This window comes from Leucoraja erinacea, chromosome 39 (assembly GCF_028641065.1).
Source record: "Leucoraja erinacea ecotype New England chromosome 39, Leri_hhj_1, whole genome shotgun sequence".
NCBI classification, from domain to species: Eukaryota; Metazoa; Chordata; class Chondrichthyes; order Rajiformes; family Rajidae; genus Leucoraja; species Leucoraja erinaceus.
The window spans coordinates 1241797-1246796 of record NC_073415.1 but is presented as its reverse complement, the minus strand read 5'-3'; the positions used below and the strand labels follow the sequence as shown (position 1 = coordinate 1246796).

General features: G+C 45.1%; 1 protein-coding gene across 11 annotated transcripts in view; it reads right to left on the bottom strand.

Annotated features, from left to right (window-relative positions):
- nfixb (nuclear factor I/Xb) overlaps positions 1-5000 on the bottom strand; it is a 465085-nt gene that overhangs the window by 348903 nt on the left and 111182 nt on the right. The window lies entirely within an intron of this gene.

Below are 5000 nucleotides of genomic sequence, written 5' to 3'. Positions count from 1 at the left end.
TGTGTGTGTGCATAACAGTTTCATATATATAAATGACATTACCAGTTTATATCAAATATATATATATCTATGAGAGAGAGAGATCATTATATCTAGTACACTTTAATTTATTATTTAATAAATATAAACTGAACTGGAAAACCATTAATATATATTTATACCTATATATGTATCTATATATATAAACGTTTTCCTAGTTCAGTTTATATTTGTAAATATATATAAATTAAATTGAACTAGAAACCGGGTACAGAAAAGTGGGAAATCAAATCTTTTAAAAAAAAATAAAAGTCTTTTTTTTGCGCTCAGTTTATTTAACGGTGAAGATTTTTTGGCTTTTTCCACACACGGAACAGATGGCCCAACCTTGTCCCAGCCAATAGGTCCCTGGATTTGGTGCCTTTTTGAGCAACAAGCTACGAGGCATCAATCAGTGAGTGTAGAAAAACACCACAGATCAATAAATTGCCACCGTGTTTGCGGCACAGGCCAAAGCCTTCAATAGATCTGGTGCTAGAAAGCAGGACGCACTGGCTAAATGCTCTCCTTCGCTAGTCGCCTTGTCCATTTCCCTCTTCCCATTTTTAAAGGCCAGTTTCTGAACTTGAACCCTCTTCGGAGAAACTAAAGGCAGTTTCTGCTGGACATGGGTCATTTCCACACCAATAATGCCCGTCCACTTGTACACTAAAGAATGCCAGCCTTAAGTCGCAGTTCATCTTTGTCAGCCAAGCGATCCAGCACTCTTGCCCAATCTATCTGCTTAACTCTTTGTCTCCCCGATCTCTCTTGTGCAGGCAGCGGCTGTTTTTTTAATCCTTGTTTAGACTCAGAAAGGCAGCCAGCATCATCGAAGACCCACTCTCTCATCTCACTGCCACCATCGGGGGAATAGGGACAGCAGCCTAAAAACCGTGACCTCCGGGTTCAGGAACAGCTTCTTCCCAGCAACTAAAGGCCTTTTGAACACGACACAACACTAACATCATCAACCACAGATTTTTTTGTTTGGTCCCACAACAGACTTTGGTTCGTTATGGTCTGGTTTGCAAGTAGTACTAATTATGAATCAATTTTATTCAGTTTAAATAAATGTTGATGGTAGTGTTAGTGTGCGGGGATCGCTGGTCGGCATGGACTTGGTGGGCCGAATGGCCTGTTTCCACGCTGTATCTCTTTAGTTTAGAAATGCACACTGAGTCCGTGTTGACCAGCGATCCCCGCACATTAACACTATCCTACACCCACTAGGGACAATATACACAATCTTCACCAAAGCCAATTAACCTACAAATCCGTACGGATCTGCAGTGTGGGAGGAAACCGGAGCACCCAGAGAAAACCCACACAGGTCACGGGTAAGATGTCTGTACAGACAGCACCGGCAGTCAAGATGGAACCCGTGTCTCTGGCGCTGTGAGGCAGCAACTCTACCGCTGCGCCACCACTGTATGGTTGAATATTACAGATTTATTTGTGTGTTCCAGCGTCTAAAGGCACGGCATTTGTTAAGCTGCAGCAAGTAAAAATCTCATTGTTCTGTTGCGGTAGATTTGGCAATTCTACACTCTTGAAAGTAACATGTTCAGGTAACCCATATTTGTGAGCCTCAGTGTTAAGTTTCCATTGTCGTACAAGTGTATCTGACTACAAATTCGACTTGACTTGTTAAACAGGTTACCCATCATATTCTGTCTGTATATATTTTAATTTCTATTTGCCTACCTAGCCACGCTGACCTGGAAAATAATTGACTCTTATGCATCATAGACTCAGCCTTAAACCATTGCCATGCATACACAGGATAGACACAAAATGCTGGAGTAACTCAGCGGGCCAGGCAGTATCTTTGGATAGCAGGAACGGGTGACGTTTAGGGTCGAGACCCGGAATGTCACCCATTCCTTCTCTCCAGAGATGCTGCCTGTCCCGCTGAGTTACTCCAGCATTTTGTGTCTATCTTCAGTGTGAACCAGCATCTGCAGTTCCTTTGTACACATCCACACACAGTTTTCCTGCTTGCTTTGGATGTACAGGAAAGATTCATCCTTTTGCCAGCCCCCAGCGGTTCACACCACACAACTCAAGTTTCGCAGGAGCATTGATTAAACTGAAGTATCGATTTGAGCTCCACTAATCTAAACTAAGTATTCCGTAGGGAGGACCTGCAGATGAACCGAAGATAGACTTAAAAAGCTGGGTCAGGCAGCATCTCTGGAGAGAAGGAATGGGTGACGTTTTGGGTCTGAGGCCGTGTCTCGACCCGAAATGCCACCTATTCCTTTTCTCCAGAGATGCCTTTTCGCCTGTCCTGCAGAGTTACTCCAGCTTTTTTGTGTGTATAAACTAAACATTAGTTCCAACAATATTATCCTGCAGTATAATATTGGCACGGCACGTTTCGGGCACGGACTTGTAGGGCCGAGATGGCCTGTTTCCGTGCTGTAATTGTTATATGTTATATAGTATGAAATATTTGCCTAAGTGAAAAACAGGTCTGTGGTGAAGTCTCACAGCAGGGTGACAGTATCGTTGTCCCAGTCAGTTCACACCGACTAAGTCACTAATCCCATTTTATTCTCACCATCTCCTCGTTAACTCGGCTCACAAGCCGTCCCATCACCGACTACACGCCCGCGCCGACCTGCAGGTCTTCGAGGCTGTGGCAGAGCGCTGAGGCAGCAGCTGCCGTCACGGGGAGAACTTGCAAACTCCGCGCGGGCAGCAGCAGAGGTCAGGAGGTGAACCCAGGCTCTGTGCTGCTGTGCCACCTGCTTTGGCAAGGCCAAGGGAAGGGAAGAAGGTGCCCACAATAAAAGCTGACAGGCAGAGCAGTGAGCAAATTGACAATATGACGATGCAGGCTCAAGCGGGGATAAGGTCCAACACAAAATCAGCGCCAACAAACCAGGCGTGAGTGAGTAGGTTGGTTCTCTATGTGACTCGAGAGCACTAGAGTTAAACGAGAACTGTGGATAAACTGCCCTCCTGGTTTGCCCTCCTCTACACATTGCCGTCCGCTTTCTCCCGCACGTTACGGTTCTGACCTGGGGAACATCTCAGCCATTTTAGCAACCGCATCAGAGGAGTAAAACAGGCTGAAGGGAAGGAACCAGCAGCCTGCTTCACACACGCACAAACCTGCACAATCCCACACTTCTATCAACAGGCATCTCACCGTGTAACCTCAGGGCCTGACATTCACACACAATAAACCCAGAATTTGATTACTCCGAGACTGTTTCAACTGATCGAGGCTGCGATAGGTGCAGAATTATTTTGCTCTCGTGTTAGACAGTAGCATCTCGGACAGTCGGGTAATTTCGAGGGACTTCCAAAGTAAAATCCAGCTGATGAAACAGATTCAACCAGGCATCATAGAAATCGCAAAACACCATTGCTGGGCAAAACGTCTGTGAACAAAGTGGGCATCAGTAATGGCTGCTGATGTATCCCTCTAAGGTAGGAGCAAATATAAACGGGATCTTCGGCCTTCAGGGGTAACCAACTAAAGATTTATCTCAGCCGCGGAGCCGGTGGTTGACAGATTGCCAATAAAGAATTGGATCGAGAGAGAGAGAGAGACGGAGACATATCTAGTTCTGCATTTCCCCAACAATTCTAGTTACAGTACAGCCTTATGACCAAGACAACCTTTTGCAAATGGCATAACCTTTAGCTGCTGCCTGCCCTAGTTAGTAGCATGTCTGACCGCTGCTATTAGCATCGCCAGTCAATCTGTTGCAGACATCTGCGGAAGGTTTGTAATGAGGATTTTCCTTCTGGGTTTGACCATTGCGTTTCGGTGCTGCCTGCATCAAGAGGCATGAAATTGGAGTCAGGCTCCATCGAATTTTGACCGGTTCTATTTACTCCCCCCACCTTCTCATCGCGGAGTTAAGAGTTACTTACCAATGTTACTCAAGGCTGCCTTAGGAGTCGGCGCTGGGATTAACTCCCCGCACTTGATCCCAATGCAGGCCAACAGTGTCTCTCGTTGCCCAGATCTGTAAATACTCACTTACATCAACAACAATGCCTTAACAAACAACATCCCGATCATTTTGCAAAGTCCGTCTGCACCAGATATACAGAATGATAAATATTCATAATGCTTTAATGTACTTGCAGAATATTTCGTGGAACATTTGTACGCCGACTGTAATCTCCCATTTTTCTTTGTGCGGGAGAAATGTATTTTATACATTCCAGGCCACCCCGATAAAAGTGGCCAGCAATGATGAACTTGTACACATGCCCTAACCATGAAAGAGAAAGATCCCAAATATTGATACTGTGATTTGGATTAGATACAGCGTGTGTCTAGGGCAGCGCGTGCATCGTTACAAGATGTTCCCTTATTTTCCCCTTCCAGCGGGAACACTTTATATCCGCCGGCTCGTAACATTACCACGCGCACAATCGGAATTATTTCCGTGGCAAGAGATTTCAATTTAGATTGCACAGCCTGGCCATTTACTAGTTACTCAACACTCTAATCGAGTTGTTGCAAGGGGAGAAAGAAATTGGCTCAACCCGGACGGCCTAAGTCGCCGATACTTGGCTCAGCCGCTGCCTCGTTCGGCCCTGTGACAAAGGCCATGATTCGAAGCCTGAAGAGGTTCCACGGCAGATAGCTGACACTCACACACACACACACACAAGCCTCGGATAAAGGCGAGGACAAGGACTGGCAGGCCGCTCCTTATTCAAGTGTGAGGCGCATGAGGCAAAGATAAGACTGCGTAGTTTGACACTTCACATGCAAAAGATATATCGAGCTTCCCGTGTCCTCTCCCAATCAATTAATCCAATTAAATATATTTTTATTTCAAATTCCATTCACCCTCCCTCTGACCTGCGGGCTTCCAAAGATACCAGCGTAGTTTTTTAAAAAATAAAATGACTTTAAACAAAAAATAAAATTCAGGAACAATTCATAACGCAGAGACCGACTGTTCAAGAGGAGAGAGAAAAATTGTGTTGTATTAAATAAGGAT